At 41.3% G+C, this 23052-nt stretch overlaps 1 protein-coding gene across 1 annotated transcript in view; it reads left to right on the top strand.

Moving 5' to 3' along the window:
• Positions 1-8825: 8825 nt before the first annotated feature.
• Positions 8826-23052, top strand: part of LOC126419304 (acetyl-CoA carboxylase) — a 444881-nt gene continuing 430654 nt past the window's right edge. The window contains exon 1 of the mRNA XM_050086479.1: positions 8826-9026. The gene's annotated coding sequence lies outside the window, so the exon portion shown is untranslated. The remainder of the gene's footprint in view (positions 9027-23052) is intronic.

Below are 23052 nucleotides of genomic sequence, written 5' to 3'. Positions count from 1 at the left end.
TCCCTGCATTTGAAGGCAAAGATTCGCATGGGAGTGAGCTGCGCGAGTAGCATTTCCCAATTTCACTTGCTCGTTCCTTATTGATGTTGCGGCATCGAAAATGCATTGTATTAATTCTTCTCATATTTTCCACCTTAACTTCATATACAATGTTTTTCATCCACCCTGAGATGCAGTAATCTAGCGGTGTTAAATCTGGGGATCTGGCAGGCCAGTTGGTAGGGCTCCCACGACCTAACCATCAATCTGGAAATTGCTGATTAAGATAAACTGTTACGACATGGTGGAAGTGTGCAGATCTTGTTTCAGAGGAACATCTTCAAGAAGATGCGGTAAGTCTTCTCGTAAAAAGTTACTGTACATCTGACCATTTAAATTTCCCAGAAGAATAAACAGCCCCAGTAACTAGTCACACACAACACCACATTAGACCAGACTTTGACACTGAATGTGCTTTGAAATTGAGATATTACCATGGCATGGGGATTTTCATCTGCCCAGACAAGCACATTATGCATGTTATTGATGCCATCTCTTGTAAAGGTTGCCTCATCACTGAACATTATGAAGCGATAGAGCAGCCGATTTCCATTTCACCAGTTACAAAAGTGCAAACGGTTGGCACAATCATGTGGCTCTAAGTGGTGAACTTTCTGCTCATGAAAAGGACACAGTCCATTCTCATGAAGAATCCTACATACCTTAGAATGTGAAATGTTCAATCGAGTAGCTAGGCATCTTGTACTTGAATGAGGACTGCACTCTACTGAATTAAGAATGGTTTCCTCTTCTTGAACATCATGATGTCTTTCAGAGTGAATACGAATACTGGAAAGAGTACCAGTTTTTAGCAATGTTCAATATGTTCCACTAAATGTTTTGACGCTCAGAATCCTATCATTAGGATACCGGCGGTGATATTTGGCAACAGCAAATTTCACATTACTGTCACAGAAGTCCAAAATGTACACCATCTCTCCACACTCCTGCGATGAAAACTTGTATGGCATCACAAAGTGTACTGTACATACGAGACAACAACAGAAAACAGTGACTGCAGTATCAACAATATGGTTGTTATGCAAATATACCACTCGCTGCACTTGTCCACCTAAGACTGATCGTGTGCCCTATGAACACAAGTGTTGTGCTCCATACACTGTGGCATGCTTCAGAACTGTTGTAGCTCCTTAATTATGGATCTGATCACATTACTGTATTTACATTTTTTGTTCCAAATAACCTATGGAATAACCTCTGGCAACTGGGGGAAAACCTAGTGACTCATCCTGTACATCTCTATCATACTCATATGTGATATCACATCATACATAATTAAAATGGCTGACCTGTTGCTACTATTTTTGTTCTTACGCGGTCGGACTTATTGTTTTAGTTTTCAGTCTTCACCTATATTACTTAGAAGGTAATTTTCTTTTTGCATGACACCCTCTTTTTCTGTTTAAATCACGTCATCATCTGCATATAAAACACAATTCAGAGTAGTCTTTGCCTATATTAAAACCTCCATGAAACTTTGTTTTCCATTCACACAGAATCATCTCGGCATGTATTAAAAAAGCATTGGCAAAATGCTACATCCTTGTCTGACACTCCTGTTACTGATGAAATGTGCTGTCAGTTCTCCATTTCCATCTAATATGGTAATTGTATTTTCATATAGACTTCTTGAGGCACTTATTAAATGGAGTTGGTATCCTTTCTTCACTGTGCTCCACAATTTTCCCTATTACCTTTATCAAAAACACTTTACGCACCAACAAATGCTAAGTGATCCCTTGATTAAATTCTGTACGTTTTTCATTGATCATTTTCACCACAAATACTGCACCCATTGTTGGTCTTGCTCTAACAGAAACGCATTTGCTCTTCACTTAATAAGCACTCTGACATTACTGTTAATCTGGTGTTCAGTATCCTGGCATACCACTAGGCTAATCTCTATAGTTCTGACAGTTACTTCTATCTCTGTTTTTAAACTACAGAATATGTTTTGCTTGTTGCCATATTCTTTTCCAACACATATTGAACAGATTTTGCAGTCTCAGGTGGATAGTAGCTGGAATATGCAGCTGAAAACATGCTTCTGCTAAATCAGCTTTAAGGAATCAATTGTCATCTACTATGTTCGTGTGCTAACAATTTTTTCTAGATGCAAAAAGGAAGGGAGGGGGGGAAACTTGTGTTTCGATGTTCCATTGGTGGTGAGATCATTAGAGATACGAGTAGAGTTTCAGATTGGTGAAGCAAATTGATCATGTCCTTTTCACAAGAAACTGACCCAGATTCTAGATGTGACAAAGAATATACAACTGCAATGTACTTCACACTGATAGTGGGTCAAAAGGATAAAAACAAGGACAGGTTTGATGAAAAAGTACAATTATAAAACAAAAACAATGAGATTATTGACAGTGGGGATAGAGTAGCAAATAAAAACTTGTTAGCATGACTGACGACTTAAACACTGTCCGTAAACACACAGATTGCAAGCAAATGTTGACACTTAGCAGGCTGCACTCTGTGATTGTGACTACGATGGTCCACTTTTCACCTTTGTATGTGTTGATGAAGTATTGCCAGTGATGTGGACCATTCAATGTGATCGAGTTCAGTGCATCCTGGTACTACAGTTCAAAGATAATGTGCCATTGTCTGGGCTATAACTCTTGGTAAATTCTACTGACTTTATCATCCTATCATTATTATTGAAACCCTCCATACAGTTTTGTCTGATTAATAAATTCAGAAAGTCATGTCCTCATGGTATCTAACTATGTTTGGATGTCTGTCAAATTTTCATCCTTGTCACTTGTGATATTATTTGCTACTGGACTGCCCTTGAATCTTCTTAATTCTTCCTACCTGTCCCTTATTGCATACTGACACTCAAAACATTCCCAAGAGTGACCTGTCGAAGTAGAAAAGACTGTGCTGGCAATACGGCAGACGTGCAACAAACATGTCTTGGCATTCAAATTCAGACAACCTACTATACAGTGTCATATTTGTGTCGCTATACATCTGCTTCATAGTTTGCTTTCTAACTCTCCTCCTTTTGTCATATGGTGGAATTATCCGAATGTGATTACTGGAGGAAGTTCATTTCCCCCATTCCTACTGAATAGCCTCCATGAGAGCTGGAGAACAGTGTGAGATTCACGTTTGACAATAACCCTGCTATCATGACAAAATGGTTCATATCTATGGTATTGAGAATAACTGCTAATCATATTTGGTTCGCAATCATTCATTCTCTGGTCTAGGTGGAGATACAGTACATTAGTGCATGGTAGCTACTCTATGGCACAGCTTCCCTCCTCTTTTCCCAAACTCCGTACAGGCTCTCCCAATTTCTGTGAAAGTAGCACCTCAAAGAGGAACAATACAGTAGGGAGTTTAGTTTATCAACAGCTTCAGCATTGTTGCTGAGAAAAAGCAGTAATTTCTTGCATAGTATACAGTGTGCTTTGTTTGTATGTGACAACATCCAAAGATTTTTTCTCATTTTCACATGTCTTTTAAGATTGCACTCAATGCAACTGTGGATTGACACCATTTCATCTGAGGATGACCTTTCTCCAGAACACACTGTTTCACATGCTATTCTTAGAAGATCATTTTCCAATATCACATCTATTTTGATAAATGTAGCTGCCAGAATACAAAATGACTTGGATAAGGTTTTCCTTAATCATTCTGGACACTGTGTCCATAACACACGAGACAAACTTGTTGCCACCAGTTCAACCAAGGTCTCATCGAACCAACAGCACACCACATCATGACTTTCTGAATTATACATTGTAAAGTTAAAAAGAGCCAATTTTGTTTTATAATAAACTATGGTTGCCTATAAATATGGAGCTAATTTCATGGTCTGTAAGTCCATGATGTACACTAATCAGCACTTCCAATTGAAATCTTTCTTACTTTCATCTTTTTGTAGCCTCGCCTGCTCTTTCCATTCTATGTGCTGCTTCCAGGCCTCTTCATTCATGTTCCCAAACCTGTAACTGCCACATAAGTCACATTGTTCTTTCTTCAGGAAAGATAAGCTAAGGTTACTGTCTTTGAAAATCAAGTTAACAGTGTTCAACTTATTTGTTGAATATCTACCACATTTCAGTTTGCCTTTTGGAATGTGTTAACAGTGTAGCTTGGATTGTACAGTAGGCTAAAGGTATAGCTTGGATGAGGATTTCCAGTCTTCTCATAATTATTCTTCATCTGTTTTATCTGAGAGCTTGAATTTTCTGAATTAGGGCTCATCTTACATGGAGAAATATCCAACCAATATAGGATTGTCCATTCTTTGGTTCCAGGAGTATTGAAGAAATATTCTTTGCATATTCCATATTTTCTCATCTCATTCCTCAATTAATAAACCATTGTATTCTTTCTCACAGATTATCCAATGATTTTCACAAGATGTTCGGTTGGGATCATGACCAGAAGCCTGGTTACACAACTTTTCTCTGATCCCACATAATCATCTTCCAGAATATGTCAACTACTGCCTCCCCACCTTCGTCAGAAAATTTGGCACTTTCTTTGAAAGGATTTCTGACATATCTTTGAAGTAAAGGACAGACCAAATTTTTCTGAGTGACTACAATGAGCCTTCACTGCAGCTCGAATGGCTGAGTGGTTGCATTGGGTAGAGTGGTTAAGGGGAGGAACTGTCACTGAGGAAGTTATACGAATGAAAATTTTTATTATAGTATTAGACCTCACTTAATAGTGAGGGCCTGCTAAGAGTACCTATGAAAGATAAAGTACCACAAATTATTGATCTATGAACCAAATCAAGAAGAAGTTATGAAACAGAATGGTAACCGTCATCATTTATACTGTGTTGCAGACTGAACTAATAACCATGTTCTGAATAAGGTACAAAAGACTTCAACTCGTAGTTTGTTCATTGTCATACTGGAGGATCCTGATTGTGGCTTTATCTATTTTTGTATTTTATTTCAACCAGACATCCATCAACCTGCTGAAATGAGCCTGGCAAAGGAGGAACAATGAGGTAGTTCCCAGAATGAGATTTTCACTCTGCAGCGGAGTGTGCGCTGATATGAAACTTCCTGGCAGATTAAAACTGTGTGCCCGACCGAGACTCGAACTCGGGACCTTTGCCTTTCGCGGGCAAGTGCTCTACCAACTGAGCTACCGAAGCACGACTCACGCCCGGTACTCACAGCTTTACTTCTGCCAGTACCTCGTCTCCTACCTTCCAAACTTTACAGAAGCTCTCCTGCGCAAAGGTCCCGAGTTCGAGTCTCGGTCGGGCACACAGTTTTAATCTGCCAGGAAGTTTCAATGAGGTAGTTGATAGTACTTTTGCAAGGATAAGGACGTATGCATCTGTATGTGACTACAGAGGGAATTTAAAACTAGTATGACCAGAATATGTTATTCATAATATTTACACACAGTTTTGAACCACATGTTAATTTATACCTTCCATGTTTATGTTATGTTCCAAACTACATATTTCTCTACATGTGTTATCATACACAACAGTAGAAAAATGATACAAGCAAATATAACACACTCAGTGTTACTGTATTTATGAAAATACAATATTACAAGAGAAAAAGGATGGCCATGTTAACAAATGACAAATGATACAAAAGGATGTGGCACAGGAACTAATGGGCTTGGTAAGTTGCTCGGAGGTATCTCGGTATACCCTCATAAGCAAATGTATTACTTAATACATCTAAACAACCCAGAGTGCATATTGAATAAGCAACAACCAAGGAACTCAGTGCTCAGAATAACAGAATCACAAATTTTTAATAAGTATATAAACCATTCAGAGTGCATGTGGGATAAGAAATGACCAAAGAATGCAGTTCCCAAAAAAATTATGACTTACAATACAGACAAAGCACTATTAATTAACTTTCTCCAATAGAATCAATCAACTTGACAATACAGGAGCACAAATGAATATGCAATTAAACAACATACCAGTACCCAGACAGAATATTAATAAACCAGATCCTCTAAGTTCATCTAGGCTACAGCACAAGAGCACGAATTAGAATTACACACACAAGTAACAATGAACAGTGAAAGGATACGAGGCACTCAGTACATATCTCACCCCCAAGACCAAATTCCAAAAATACCCAACCAAGGCCAACATCTTACTTAATGCTAAACACACAAGAGACAAAATTCACAGTGGAGTCAACGATCTATACATTCTGCTCCACACAGAATATCAGAATGCTAAAGCAAGGAAATCCAGCAGCAATGACAATTTAATTTTTTGTAGGTGCATTTCCTTCAGCCAGTACTCCTCAGCTGAATACGCTAAGCCTACCAGTGGCTTCCTTATGTTTCACTGTATAGTAAATCGAGTAGGCAAACCCTGCCTCACTCGTATGCAGTTACACCAGCACTGACTACAGGAAAGAGACATTCCTATAACTGTCACACCTAGAAATATGCCACAGCAGAAAGTACTTCACTCCCATCTGCGCAGTATTCCTTGAATTCATGAAGTCCAGCATCACCCAGTGCTCCAGCTGACACAAAGTCCCTTGTTGACAGCAAATGCCTATCAGCCTTGGTCAGCTGTCCACCAGGCTGCCTCTCTGGTCCATCACATGTTGTCTGCTTCATTTCTCCTCACCCTCCAAGTTCTGGTTGTGTCTGATTCGTTGTCCAATTCCCACCTGCCTCTGTCCCACCATGGTTGCCTGCCACAAACCAGTGGTGGCATTCTAAACACAAGCTGCACTTTCCTCACATCATCTCACGTTTTCCACCCCTTCTATAAATTTGAACATGCAGTAACTGGGAAGATGAATGTGCAACAACTCATGGCACAAGGAATAAGACAAAATTCAAAGTGAGAAAACATTAAAAATGGTATCACACAACGTTTGGTGCCTGGCTCACTCCTGTTCTTGATCTATATAAATGACTTGCTAGGGGAATTGGGAGACACTTCAAAAACTGTGAAGTCTGCTGATGACACAAGTCTACTGATGAAGGGTCCAAACACATCCATACTTGACACACCCAGAAGAATATGGGAACCGATTTACAACTGGCCCACAGTAAATAGCTTAATCTTTATCCTTACAGCCATACTGTGCAATTCCAAACAAATCAAAATGAGTAATAGGTAGCAGAAGTAGAGACCAATGGAAACAAACCGGATGAATCTCCATGTGTGAAGTTCCTAGCAGCCAGACGGATGATAAACTGAGGCAGCACCAGAATTGGTACAACTCAACCAAAAGGCTGTTTACTACCTGTTTTGTGATTCAGAATCTTTCTCAGTATTTTGAACTGCAGACACAATTTCTACAATACTTCCTTTCAGTTGTCATTGGACAATCTTCTCGGGCATTGCTATTGAAATAGAAAAGGTATTTATTCTGCAGAAGCATGCAATATGAATACTGTGTAAAACTGATAACAGAACATCTTGCACAAATCTCTTCAGGGAGCAAGAGATTCTTTCAATTTCATGCTAATACAGTTACTTCCTAAGGATATTTTTGGCTCATAACACAAGTGAATTTAGACTGAACCATGCAATGCACAACTACACAGCTTGAAGTAAAAAAAAAAGATCTGTATCATATGTTGAGTTCTGAATTGATTTTCATATTCTAATGTATCAGTATAGGTTGCTTATGGGTGTCATACAGGAAATCAGAAATTTCTCATTTATTCCAAAACAATGTGTAAGAGTACATTATAGCAACTCCTACAATTTATTATAACTTACAGAGCCATGGAGGTAAATTGCAGTTAACTCTAACCTTCAGATTAAAGAAGTTTAGACTTGGCCAGAAAATAAACTGCTGTTCTTTGTAAAGTTGCAATATGTTTTTTTTTGAAGTAACATTTTCTCCTAATATAAATAAAGCAATTGAAAAGAATTTTCAGTGAGTATCATTGTGAGTAGACTAGTCATGATTTATTGCGAATACATTTTACTGAGCAGCTTGCAATGCCAGTCAATTTGTAATTTGACTTGTTCCACATCCCTAATCGCTCTTCATTATCAGATTTACTGAACGCAGTGTGGGAATGAATGAATGAGGACAACAGTTGCAGTGCCAAAATCATTACGTTGTAATCAAATGAACAGCAGTCGTTCTTAGCCATCCGCTGACATTACTGGTAGTAACACAGGTATATAAAAATGTATTTGTGACATGCTCTAACATAAATCTAGAATTCTGGTTTACGGCCGCTGTCAGGGCCAAAGCTGTAGAGACTGACCCGCTATTTTTAATTTTATTATTCATTTCAACTGTATCAAAAGGAACTGGTTGCTCATACTCCTACATTTACGATAGAGTAGCACGACACTATGCATAGAAAACATAGATTGCAAATAGTTTGTTATACCGAAATATGGGCAATTAAAAGAAAGTTCTGTAGGTATCATGCCACGGAACATAATTTGCTAAAGCTGGACGCAAAATTTGAAAGCTCTTACACGCGCATTGTACTCCCTTGTAAGGTTGGAATCTTTGTGCGCAAAAAAATAAGGCTTCGTTATAAATATAGTTTGCACCTTCTCCAGAGAGTAAGTTTTGGATGTGTTAGCATTACACGAAAGACACGAGCCACAAATAATGGTTAGTGTTAGAGAATTTGACATCGTTGTCAGGTAGCACGGCAAAATTTGTATCACTCCCGCGGTTTCATTTGTTTTTATTTTCAGTGTGGTATAGAAGGCTACGACTGCACACTAGCGAGCTCTGTGGCAATACGCGTAATCGCGCGCAGAAGTGCGGATGGTTAGTGTATGTTTACGAGTGTGGGCCGGTTCGGAAGAGGTTAGATCTGCACGCGAACTTAGTAGTAAAAGTGAGATACGTGTTGTATGATTCTGCTCCGGCATTGTGATAACAACCAGATACATCTATATAAACTACCGGTTTTGAGACGCGCTATGTCATTAAGACCGGCGTGAACTACAGTGTGTGAACAGTCAATCACCATAGGAAGTTACTGGCGTAAGTACAGTTTTGCATGACGCTTTCTAAGTTTCCTTACCTTTCATTCTCACACATTTACTTAGTATGACGATGGAACTGAGTGGAAAAAAAGAGTTGATATGAATGCTAGATTCTGTCATGCTCTAAGGCTTGCTATAACCAATGGCAATTCATCTGGGCGTCTGATGATCGTCAAGTCGACCAATCACAGGCACCGTAGGGTGATGGCGGAAAATATGAATCTTATCGGCTAGCGTGCAAATATTGTATATAGTTGCACATGTCACGGACAGCTACACTGCTATATATTTCATACAGTGCCCTGAATTAATAATTACTGAAATAAAGTTTCACCACAAATAAACAAATTACTGATCTTCAGATTTGGCAAAGTATGATTTTCACCAGCGCTTATTTATTGGTACAACCATATTGTAAGATATAAAATTTTACCGTCAGATTTCTTACCGCGTGTTAGTATCCCGTCGTTGTGGTTACTTGAAACACGTTGTTAGAGTATTCCTGAACTGCGTCAATATTTCTTATGTGATTAAAGAGACTTAATCGAAGTACGGTATAGTGTTATTTGTACTTTCTGTGATCTGGTCCATGTCTGCTAGTATAATATATCATATTGAATACTACAATTGTAGCGATTGTGAGACGATTAACCAAAACCCAACTAGACTGCCGCAATTAAACACTGTAGAGACATTGTCTAGTGGTGCGAAATTTCAATATAAAAAGAAACGCGATGTGAGATACGGAGCCGAAAGTGGAAGCTTTTTCGTTATAGTGATAATTATGTAACGTGGAATGTAGCTTTTGCCTCTCGAAGTAATGCCATGGGTGTATCTTGTTGAAAGTAGGAAAATAACTTTTTAGTGCAAAATACGCTGTCCTGGTCGAGTTCTTGCTTTTATTATCTTATATTCCGATGCGGAAATTGGAGACTAATCGGCCATTTTCCTAGACAAGCGTGGAAAACGCCATAAAACCACACTCATCTGTCCGATGTCAGATTACCAACCTTTTGTCTAGTACAACGACCCAGGACTGCCTCACTTTCCAGTCTTACAAGCTAGCGTGCTGCGACTTTGTTCACAACATTTTAGTCAATAAATAACCTTGAAAAATTTACACAGCCACAATAACAGAAATAATTTTATTTCGTAATTTGTTTCACATTGTTTAGCATTTACACTTCAGTATAAACGTTTTGTAAGAAATTTAGATCCGTCCTTGAGTGAGTTCTTTGTTGACTGGTTTGTATGCAACGTTTTAAAATGGAAATTCCAGCGTCTGCTGCAGCACAGACAAGTAGTTCGACTCGAAAGCATAATACTAACTTACAATAGGAGATAATTCTTTCTTGAATTGCTGGTCTGTTGCAGTGTTACAGTTCTATTACAACACGAACTAGGGGGAAAACCACTCCTCTGCCTACAAAGTGACCTGATCTTTTCGGGAGTGTCTAATGAGAGAGGGATTAGCCACCATGGTGTTATCGAGTTAAGAGAGCTCTTGTGTTTGGTCGAACTGTTAGACAGCATACGGGAAGAACTGAGATCATTTACTACAGACTGGCAAAAGCAGGAGAATTATTAAATCACGGGCTAGGTAAACTGATGAGCCAAAATATTATGACCACTGCCTAATCGATCGTTTGTCCACCTTTGTAACGAAATGCATCACTAATTCTGCGAATCAGGGATTCGATAGATTGTTGGTAGGTTTATGTCTAAGCACAGGTCATGTAATTGGAGCAAGTAACGGGCCGCTGATTTGCATACGCAGTGATGGCGCGCTATAGCGACGCATATGGGTTCCTTAGGATTTACAACAGACGAATTTGGCCGCGTAGACGTAATGTGAGTTCACTATAATCGTGCCTAGCCAGCTCAGGCCGACGTGTAGTGCATTCACACTGCGCGCCGCGCCGAGCCGGGACGGCGAAATGGGGGAAAATCCACTTCTCCGATTATCGTGTTTTAAGAATTCTTAGCGGTATATAAGACTTAGCCACCTCATTTTATGAACTTATTTTTTCCTTAAAAGCGTTACTTACGTCGTGAAAAAAGAAAAAGTCTACTTTTCGTTTCGCGTGATTTCTTAGTTTCGTAACGCTTCCCAACCGATTTTGAAGAAAGTATGCGGCTAAAAAGTCTGATTTTTGTACACGTGGTAGTGAAACATCTTAGCTTCGTATTGAATCATTTATCTTTCCATATTTCTTAAGTCATTGTGAAATGATGCTATTTGTCAACGTTGTGCACTTGATTCACAAATCTTGTAGTGAAAAAGTTAGGTAGCTGGTAGCTTACGGTTAGATCCGTTTTAGACCATACATTGTTGGGAATGAAATGTAGCTAAAAGTACCAAAAAGTTTTTGAAATGATAATGCTATGTCTCTGGTCACAAGTAATGCGAGCCATTCTGTGGCGTCAGTGCCGCGTCCGCAAGCCACGGAGTTCGCGCGGTTACAGCTTGGTTTAGTGTAGTCATATAATGCAGGGCAGAAAAGAACTAATTACTAGTGATCAGCGCAGACCTATTGCCGGTCCCTCGTATTATTTTAATGGTCTTATTGTCTAGATAAAGTGTCTAGATAGAAGTGTCAATGACATAGGTCTGATAAAATTTGATGTAAAAGTAATCACAAAAACAAACCGGAGATTTATGATACGTTTACTGCAGAAACTGAAGCGCAATTCTGTAATCTCGTTGTCTCCTTTGACAGAAAAAAATAATGGAGAGTTAATGAAACTACTGTAGATCGACACAGATGCGCGTTTCATTGTTCTTCATTGTTTTGTTTCTTTCTTGGCGGGCTGCGCTGCACTGTCAAGGTAATCCCCACTCTTTGGCTAAATGGCTGTTAGCTGCCGGAGGCCAAATAAATAAATTTTAAAAAAATCCCCACCCTTCGACAGCTGACAAGCAAGTCAGTAGAAAACGCAGCTGCAGTCAACAGTTGCTCGCCTTTAGCTAGTCTGTGCTGTCGTGCAGAACAATGTCTTCACTCTTTTATTGGTCATGTTTTGACTCTGCAGTAACTCGTCGAGTTTTGAAGTATAGAAGAACTTGGTGGTTATGGATTCATCCCATTAATAGCGACAGACATTTAGGAGAGTTTTTTCTTTACATGAAGAACTTAGAAACTATCCTGAAAATTTTTATTCATATTACAGAATGAATCATAATACATTGACAGAGAAGGATGCAATGTTGAAGCTGAAAAGTTTTGTAACAATGCTGACATGCAGACAGCTGGTGCCACATTCAACAGAAATTCCACATTACGTTCGAAAACTATCAGAAACACTTTTGTTGAATATTTCGTTAAAAATGCAACTTAAAATAATTAAAAAGCTTTCAAAAGTAAATTTTGGAATTGAAAGTACTTAGCTATTTACTGTATTTTTGTGTATCTCGTTTCATTGTAAATAAAACAAATAAAATTATAAAGGAAAATAATTTATATTTGTGTGTACTATCTGAAGCACACTCCTTGGTTACTTCGTTCCATAATCTGGAAACTGCATCATTACTGTCATACTAGCCGAATTTCTGATACCAAATTGATGGACACAAGTTAATGTCATGTATATGTTATTCTGCATTCATTAAAGTAAGAACATCGCAAAAAGATGTCACAGACAACAGCTTATAGTAACGTGCCACAGCATGACTTTAAAATGCATTGTCATCTGGTTCAAAAATGGTTCAAATGGCTCTGAGCACTTAACATCTATGGTCAGCAGTCCCCTAGAACTTAGAACTACTTAAACCTAACTAACCTAAGGAGATCACACAACACCCAGTCATCACGAGGCAGAGAAAATCCCTGACCCCGCCGGGAAACGAACCTGGGAACCCGGGCGTAGGAAGCGAGAACGCTACCGCACGACCTCGAACTGCGGACTGTCATCTGGTAGGGACACATTTCCATCCCTCAGTGACACTCATATCTGCCTCCGTTTACAAGTAAATGCGAACTATTCAGTGGCGGCACTACCGCGATCGCTGGCAAGCTATTGTTGTAAATGCATGTAAATACGGTAGATTAAATAAATGAAATAAAAGTAATTTCGCATGCATCATCATAATAAACGTAATTTTTCCTCACTGATTGTGAAATGTGAGGTAACATCTTAAAATAAAAGACGTGTGCAGTCACACTTGTGAAGAAAGCAGAAGGGAGACGTGTGATGCGTGTACTGCAGAAGCTGTAGTGCTGCTCCACAGGCTCGCGCCTGCGGTCGGCTCGCGCCGGCAATATTAAACACTCGGGATGTCGCCGGCTCGGCTCCGGGAGGCTCACGCCGTGTCGGCGCGGCCCGGCCGCCAGTGTGAACACCGCAGTTCAAAACCATGTGTTTGATATCAAAGCGGGCGGCGGCCCGGCCAGGCTCGGCTCGGCCCGGCCGGCAGTGTGAACGCAGCCTTAAGTTACGTTGTGCAAGACGCGACAGTTGGCTGCGACTGCGACGCTGCCCCCTCCTCTTTCCCCACCCTGGCAGACGGCGACACGGCCGCAACACGACTGGAGTCGTCGCCGTTTCCCAAGCTCCGGTCGGCTGCGGCGGATTCAAATACATAAGAAAAATAAGAATTCCGATTTTCTTGCTGTAAAAAATACTGTATGTTAATGCAACAAAGTTACATCGGCTCCCAGAGTTAGTTTTTCGATACAGATTCTCCTTTTACTTTAAAAAATTGAAAAGTATCTCTTCCGGTTTTGCGTGTTTTTTTCGCTGTATATTACTTCTCAATCAATTGTGAGGAAAGTAAAAGGCACAAAAAATTGATGTTTGCGTATCTTACAGTTTCACATCACAGCTTGATAATGAGGTGTCTATTTTTCCGATATTCGTCACAGTTATCCCGATACTTAATTTACAAGTAACCTACTGCATAAAATTTGAATTGTGTACAGTGAAAAATGTGGTCGCTGGCTACTTTACGTATGGTTCACGTTAGGTCATACATCGTTGCCGATGAAAAGAAGCTAACATATCGAAATTATTTTTTAAGTTGAGATCAGATTGATATCGATCTCCGTTTCCGAGATTTGGGCTCATATATCTCCGGGAGCGTCGCGACTAGCCGCCAGTTCTGTCGACGCGCGACGAGAATCGTGTGGTCATCACACGATAGAGAATGCATTTGTTTTGTTTCGCTGACACATTTGGACCTAATGAAACCATTTTATGTCATATTCCTCCGGCATGAGTTACTAATATTTCTCCATATGCTCTTGACAATTTCATTTAAAATGCCACGAAACGTAGGTTTCTTAAAGCCAAGTGATCAAGCAGAACCCATTTTCTTGGTTTTGCTGAGGCATCTGAACCTGTTCCAAGCTTTCTTTCTCGTTTATTTCTCTGATACGAGTCCCGAATATTCCTCCATCTGTTTTTGCACATTTCACCTAAAATTCCAATGAAAGATAAGTTTATTAACAATAAGCGCACGCTAGCTTCATTGCATTGTTTCAAGTTCTTGACAACAAGATAGGGTTACACCTTAAACATCTCTAGAATTTTGATTCTGAACGTCTACAGTATACACTGGCAGAAATGTGGAAGAAATAATGTCCATGCTTGTTCACAAAATTTCCCCAAATTATACTTGTCAGTTTCTCGCATGCAGAAACTTTTGGAACAAGCTAAGGCAACTTTCATAGCCGACTGAATCTTTATTCCCATCGAAATGAACTTCCATATTCTTGTATTCTGACAGCATACATCGTTATGGATGACATCAACATTTAATCTTGCCAAGCTGCACTCAAAAGATGACTCCAGGATTTACAAAAGACGAATTTCAATTGTGAACTGTGTCAGACCAGAAGGGCCTTGTAAAACAGTAGTGCACTTTTGGCACAAGTTTTTTGAGCAGCATCTTCTACCAATGAATTGAAGTGAATGTGACAAATTACTTATTGCAGCATACTGTTTGCGCAATCTGTTGAGAAACGCCTTCCTCAAAAACGAACATCTATTGATTACAGAAAGCTGTACAACAATCTGGTGGTGGTTTTTCACAACTAGAAGGTATCATCAAGACACCAATCTACCGTTTACTTTCAAAGTGAAGATATTGTAAAATGTAACTTTCTCGTTGTACTTTAGATTGTTCATTTTATAATGTATTTGCCGTTTTCAATTTTTATCGTCACAAAAAAAGAGTAATGCGAAAATTGACCTTCAAGTTCATTTTCATCATTCTAATTCTACATCTGCATGGATTATACTGATTTTCATAACAGGCCTGAAAAATTTGCATTAATGGGAAAATATTATATATTTCGCTCACCTGCCAGTTTCAACTGTGCACCAATTTCTTCCCAAATTCTGTCTCTGAACATAGTGTCTCTATATTTAAGGTACGTTGTCCAAGACGCGACGCACACTAGCGACTGCGACGGGTCGCTACGTGACGTCAGAAGTTGTCCGCTGGCGCATGCGCAGTTCGAGTTTGGGATGCGACGCACGACTGTTGCGGCAGCTGCCGCAGCACTGCACCAGTGAGCAGTGTTGCGACGGAAGTCGCACGACACAAAGACGTACGGCTGCCAGAAAGATATCGAGCCAGTCAAGGAAAACTGAAATGAGCCACTCACAGGATGTGATGCTCTGTGAGCTGGTTTCGCAACAGCCTTGCCTTTACGATTTGAAGAACCCTAAATATAGAGACACTATGTTCAGAGACAGAATTTGGGAAGAAATTGGTGCACAGTTGAAACTGGCAGGTGAGTGAAATATATAATATTTTCCCATTAATGCAAATTTTTCAGGCCTGTTATGAAAATCAGTATAATCCATGCAGATGTAGAATTAGAATGATGAAAATGAACTTGAAGGTCAATTTTCGCATTACTCTTTTTTGTGACGATAAAAATTGAAAACGGCAAATACATTATAAAATGAACAATCTAAAGTACAACGAGAAAGTTACATTTTACAATACCTTCACTTTGAAAGTAAACGGTAGATTGGTGTCTTGATGATACCTTCTAGTTGTGAAAAACCACCACCAGATTGTTGTACAGCTTTCTGTAATCAATAGATGTTCGTTTTTGAGGAAGGCGTTTCTCAACAGATTGCGCAAACAGTATGCTGCAATAAGTAATTTGTCACATTCACTTCAATTCATTGGTAGAAGATGCTGCTCAAAAAACTTGTGCCAAAAGTGCACTACTGTTTTACAAGGCCCTTCTGGTCTGACACAGTTCACAATTGAAATTCGTCTTTTGTAAATCCTGGAGTCATCTTTTGAGTGCAGCTTGGCAAGATTAAATGTTGATGTCATCCATAACGATGTATGCTGTCAGAATACAAGAATATGGAAGTTCATTTCGATGGGAATAAAGATTCAGTCGGCTATGAAAGTTGCCTTAGCTTGTTCCAAAAGTTTCTGCATGCGAGAAACTGACAAGTATAATTTGGGGAAATTTTGTGAACAAGCATGGACATTATTTCTTCCACATTTCTGCCAGTGTATACTGTAGACGTTCAGAATCAAAATTCTAGAGATGTTTAAGGTGTAACCCTATCTTGTTGTCAAGAACTTGAAACAATGCAATGAAGCTAGCGTGCGCTTATTGTTAATAAACTTATCTTTCATTGGAATTTTAGGTGAAATGTGCAAAAACAGATGGAGGAATATTCGGGACTCGTATCAGAGAAATAAACGAGAAAGAAAGCTTGGAACAGGTTCAGATGCCTCAGCAAAACCAAGAAAATGGGTTCTGCTTGATCACTTGGCTTTAAGAAACCTACGTTTCGTGGCATTTTAAATGAAATTGTCAAGAGCATATGGAGAAATATTAGTAACTCATGCCGGAGGAATATGACATAAAATGGTTTCATTAGGTCCAAATGTGTCAGCGAAACAAAACAAATGCATTCTCTATCGTGTGATGACCACACGATTCTCGTTGCGCGTCGACAGAACTGGCGGCTAGTCGCGACGCTCCCGGAGGTATATGAGCCCAAATCTCGGAAACGGAGATCGATATCAATCTGATCTCAACTTAAAAAATAATTTCGATATGTTAGCTTCTTTTCATCGGCAACGATGTATGACCTAACGTGAACCATACGTAAAGTAGCCAGCGACCACATTTTTCACTGTACACAATTCAAATTTTATGCAGTAGGTTACTTGTAAATTAAGTATCGGGATAACTGTGACGAATATCGGAAAAATAGACACCTCATTATCAAGCTGTGATGTGAAACTGTAAGATACGCAAACATCAATTTTTTGTGCCTTTTACTTTCCTCACAATTGATTGAGAAGTAATATACAGCGAAAAAAACACGCAAAACCGGAAGAGATCCTTTTCAATTTTTTAAAGTAAAAGGAGAATCTGTATCGAAAAACTAACTCTGGGAGCCGATGTAACTTTGTTGCATTAACATACAGTATTTTTTACAGCAAGAAAATCGGAATTCTTATTTTTCTTATGTATTTGAATCCGCCGCCGCCGACCGGAGCTTGGGAAACGGCGACGACTCCAGTCGTGTTGCGGCCGCGTCGCCGTCTGCCAGGGTGGGGAAAGAGGAGGGGGCAGCGTCGCAGTCGCAGCCAACTGTCGCGTCTTGCACAACGTAACTTTAGGGTTCTTCAAATTGTAAAGGCAAGGCTGTTGCGAGACCAGCTCACAGAGCATCACATCCTGTGAGTGGCTCATTTCAGTTTTCCTTGACTGGCTCGACATCTTTCTTGCAGCCATACGTCTTCGTGTCGTGCGACTTCCGTCGCAACACTGCTCACTGGTGCAGTGCTGCGACAGCTGCCGCAACAGTCGCGCGTCGCATCCCAAACTCGAACTGCGCATGCGCCAGCGGTCAACTTCTGACGTCACGTAGCGACCCGTCGCAGTCGCTAGTGTGCGTCGCGTCTTGGACAACGTACCTTTATACTGCTGAAAGATGACCCCGCTGTCGGACAAGACAACAAGCATGAAGGGATGCAGGTGGCTCGGAGCTGTCAGCATGTCTTCGATTACAACAGGTCCCATGCAAGCGAAGGAGAATGTCTCCCATAGCATAATACTGCTCCCACTAGCCTGCGCAGCCGCGCGTTTTAAGGCGCCTTGCAAGGTCCGTGCGGCTCCCCCCGTCGGAGGTTCGAGTCCGGCATGTTGTTGGGCCCATCTGTGCTGCGCTGCATGGCGTCATGGTGGCAAAGATGGACCTCGCCATGGACGTCAGGAGTGAAGTTGCGCATCATGGAGCCTATTGCGCACAGTTCGAGTAGTAACATGACGTCCCGTGGCTGCACGAAATGCATTATTCAACATGGTAGCGTTGCTGTCAGGGTTTCTCCGAGCCACAATCCGCAGGTAGCCGTCATCCACTGCAGTATTAGCCCTTGGGCAGCTTGAGCGAGGCATGTTCTCGACAGTTCCTGTCTCTCTGTGTGCCCTCCATGTCCGAACAACATCGCTTTGGTTCACTCCGAGACGCCTAGACACTTTCCTCGTTGAGAGCCCTTCCTGGCACAAAGTAACAATGCGGATGCAATCGAACCTCGGTATTGAGCATCTAGACATGGTTGAACTACAGACAACACTAGCCGTTCACCTCCTTCCTGGTGGAATGACTGGACTGATAGGCTGTCGGACGCCCTCCGTCTAATATGCGCTGTTCATGCATGGTTGTTTACATCTTTGGGCGAATTTAGTGCCATCTCTGAACAGTCAAAGGGACCATGTCTGTGATACAATATCCACAGTCAACGTCTATCTTCAGGAGTTCTGAGAACTGGGGTGATGCGAAACTTATTTTGATGTGTGTAGTTCTTCAATACATTGAATTGAACTACGCAAAAAGGAAGAACGTACTTTCCTTTATATATTTGCCCTACGTGGCAACACTATGTAGCATTGATACCTAGTGCAGTCAGGATAGAGAATGGAGAATGTTAGAGCGACGAATAATCCTGTCAGCCGGCCGAAGTGGCCGTGCGGTTAAAGGCGCTGCAGTCTGGAACCGCAGGACCGCTATGGTCGCAGGTTCGAATCCTGCCTCGGGCATGGATGTTTGTGATGTCCTTAGGTTTAACTAGTTCTAAGTTCTAGGGGACTAATGACCTCAGAAGTTGAGTCCCATAGTGCTCAGAGCCATTTGAATAATCCTGTCGAACGAGGCGCGACATCAGAGCGGGAGTGGAAAGGGTTAACGTATTGGCTTGAGAAAGCTCCGAAAGCCCGCGAGCTGTCTTCAACACTACTCACACACATAGCACTATAAAATGATTATTGCTGTTTATGAAATGATACATTAGTGTAGTTTTGAGGTATTCACCATAAACAATCATCAAATCGAATAATGTGACTATAACACAGTTGTAAATTTTACCAACACACGCATGTATTCTCTCGTCCAAACTGGCCACACGGCTGTCTATGCAAGGACTGCGCGAGGGTGGGGGAGTGAGTGGGATACGAGCCACGTGTACAGTGCGTGTGGCGCGCGGGATGGCAAACTTGAACCGTGTGCGAGTTTCTTGCGTCAACGTAAGACAAACGAATTAGCCGAGTCCTTACACAAAATCGGTACATAACAGATATGCCGTCGGGATTGGGGCAAAACTGTGAAAATCGGGACTACCCCGGTAAAATAGGGACAAGTGGCAACTCTACATTCTTTACAGCATAATACTCAAAATGGATCACGGTACTAATGCTTGAAACTGAGTTGAAGTTATAAAGCAGAGGTTCAGACGGTTCTTTGACGATATCGGATGTGCATTTCTCGACCTCTACTATCAGGTGGATAACAGTAGTGCTCCACCCAATAGATTAGGTATGCACTTCACAAAGGAAATTTCTTATTTGTGTAGCAGAGTACGGGTAACGTGCACTGTTAGGTTATCTAGGTTAGTGGGCCCCTCCAAAGCGTCGATTATGATTTATCTGCCTTGCTTGCATGAAGATCAGCCACGACACTCTCAAAAGAACGTTCCTTCTTGTAGATCAGCGACAGAAAATGTTAACGCGGTATTAGGAAATGGCTGGAGCAACCCTGATAAAGTCCCAGAATTAGTCACACTTCTTACGGGTAATAATTACGAAGTGGTATTAACACAGAAAGCTGACCAACCGAAATTGAGTAGCAGCGAAATCGTAAATTCAAATTGCAATATGTACCACAAGGATAGGCTAGACGCCGATGGTGTCGACGTATTTATTGCCGCAAAGACCCTGTAGTATCTACTAAAATTACTCCGGATTCCGAAAGTGAAGCCGGCCGGAGTGGCCGAGCGGTTCTAGGCGCTACAGTCTGGAACCGCGCGACCGCTACGGTCGCAGGTTCGAATCCTGCCTCGGGCATGGACGTGTGTGATGTCCTTAGATTAGTTAGGTTTAAGTAGTTCTAAGTTCTAGGGGACTGATGACCTCAGAAGTTAAGTCCCATAGTGCTCAGAGCCATTTTTTGAACCGAAAGTGAAATGTTCTGGCCGAAAGTAAATATCAACAGTGGGATAAATATGGTAATCGGATGATTTCATGACTGTTTGCTTAGGAGCTGTAGTAGGGGAGCACTTCAGGCAGAACTTGGAGAATCTAGCGAGCAAGTCTCTTTATCATTCTGTTCTGCCATTCATCTGTGATAACGAAGATGTGGAGCACAAATGCATTAAATTCAAAAGCATTGTCCAACCTTTTTGTGCAGAGGAAGTTTCTGAGGGATTGGAAAGACCTATCGTGGTTCAACAGCCGTATTAGCAGAATGAGATTTTCACTTTGCAGCGGTGTGTGTGCTGATATGAAACTTCCTGGCAGATTAAAACTGTGTGCCGGACCGAGACTCGAAATCGGGACCTTTGCCTTTCGCGGGCGAATGCTCTACCAGCTGAGCTACCCAAGCACGACTCACGCCATGTCCTCACAGCTTTACTTCTGCCAGTACCTCGTCTCCTACTTTCCAAACTTCACAGAAGCTCTCCTGCGAACCTTGCAGAACTAGCACTCCTGGAAGAAAGGATATTACGGAGACATGGCTTAGCCACAGCCTGGGGGATGTTTCCAGAATGAGATTTTCACTCTGCAGCGGAGTGTGCGCTGATATGAAACTTCCTGGCAGATTAAAACTGTGTGCCGGACCGAGACTCGAACTCGACACAGTTTTAATCTGCCAAAAAGTTTCGTGTGAGCGCACAAACATCCCCCAGGCTGTGGCTAAGCCATGTCTCCGCAATATCCTTTCTTCCGGGAGTGCTAGTGCTGCAAGGTTCGCAGGAGAGCTTCTGTGAAGTTTGGAAAGTGGGAGACGAGGTACTGGCAGAAGTAAAGCTGCGAGGACGGGGCGTGAGTCGTGCTTGGGTAGCTCAGTTGGCAGAGCACTTGCCCGCGAAAGGCAAAGGTCCCGAGTTCGAGTGTCGGTCTGGCACACAGATTTAATCTGCCAGGAAGTTTCAGCCGTATTAGCAAATTGTAACGAACGCGTAGAGAGCTTCATCACGGATTGAGGAGATGTAAAAGCCTTGTCAACAAACAAAAGTCGTACAAAGCCAAAATGAGCGCAAGGACAACATCGTCATAAGCATATATGAATTCGAAAATACCGTGTAGCGTAGGACTTGGGTTGGGGGTTGTGAAGCCGGGGGCTCAATTTTGCAAAGAATTTATTGAACATAAAATATTCTTCTTTACAATCCAGAAATGTTAACGAACAGAACTTAATCTATAGTCCAATATAGCTCTTGGAGCAGGCTCTACAGTAGATTAACAACATGAAATGCTTTTAGCAAATGAAAACAAAATTCGAAAGAATTATTTAGCGTATGGATAATACAGACGTATCATGAAATTAAATTACATATACATATGTACATATTGACACACAAGTAACTTAAGTTTGTCTTTACAACTGAATATCCAGTCCAATCCAGCACACTGCATCTGGAGTTGCTAGCAGGAAGTCCTCTTTGGCGCCGTGATAAGCTCGAATCCTGCATTCACTGACAATGTGGTGAACAGTCTGGTATGGAGCCCCGCAGTCACAGGCTGGATCAGGCATCTTCTTCCACTTAAAGAGAGGATCCCTGCATCGGCCATGGCCGGTACGGATTCTGTTCAGAGTAGTCCAGGTCTTGCGTGGTAGGTCGAATCGACTTGGAAGTTTAGCACCTGAGAAGATGTTATGCAGGTGCACATCTGTCACTGCTTCCCACCGACCGAGGAAACGTTGCTCACGTCCGTAGGTTCAACCTTAAAATACCCTACACGTGCCTCCTGGGTGGTGCTAATTGAGCAACAGTGATTACAGGCAGCCAGACTATCCATAGGATCTCCTGGCAATGACATATCACCTAAATAGCAGAAACAGTTCTTTTCAGAGCCCATTAACAAGAGACATTGGACCAACTATCAGACTCCTTCAACTGACTATCGAAAGCATTAGCAGGGCAAAGTGTGACTACCTGTCAACATTTTTGCTGGACAACAGTATTCGAGAGAAAGCCACAACAGAAGGAACTGGACCAACAACAACAATGGTTGTAATATATAGCCTCGGGCAACAGGCGTAAAAGTGACAGTAAAATTAGCTTCTGCAATTACATGCAGGACAGCAAACTAAAAGACAACTTTCTGACTTAATAAAAGATACTCATATTCGCATTCAATTAAATATGTATCTACGGCCACTCCCAGCACCAAGTAGTGACTAAAGCAAAGCTAGCCGGCCGTTGTGGCCGTGCGGTTCTAGGCGCTTCAGTCTGGAACCGCGTGACTGCTACGGTCGCAGGTTCGAATCCTGCCTCGGGCATGGATGTGTGTGATGTCCTTAGATTAGTTAGGTTTAAGCAGTTCTAAGTTCTAGGCAACTGATGACCTCAGAAGTTAAGTCGCATAGTACTCAGAGCCATTTGAACCAAGAAAAGCTATAATAACCGTCTACAGTACTAGCTACCCAATTTTCTTAGTACAATTTTCTGTACATTTTGGCATACAAAAAGATCACTCTTAGGGGATAAAATAACAACGTAATTTTTGGTACAATGGCATTAACAAAACCAGTCA

The sequence above is a fragment of the Schistocerca serialis genome, chromosome 9 (assembly GCF_023864345.2).
Source record: "Schistocerca serialis cubense isolate TAMUIC-IGC-003099 chromosome 9, iqSchSeri2.2, whole genome shotgun sequence".
Lineage (NCBI taxonomy): Eukaryota > Metazoa > Arthropoda > Insecta > Orthoptera > Acrididae > Schistocerca > Schistocerca serialis.
The sequence above is the reverse complement of the archived record's forward strand: the minus strand, read 5'-3'. Positions and strand labels throughout refer to the sequence as shown.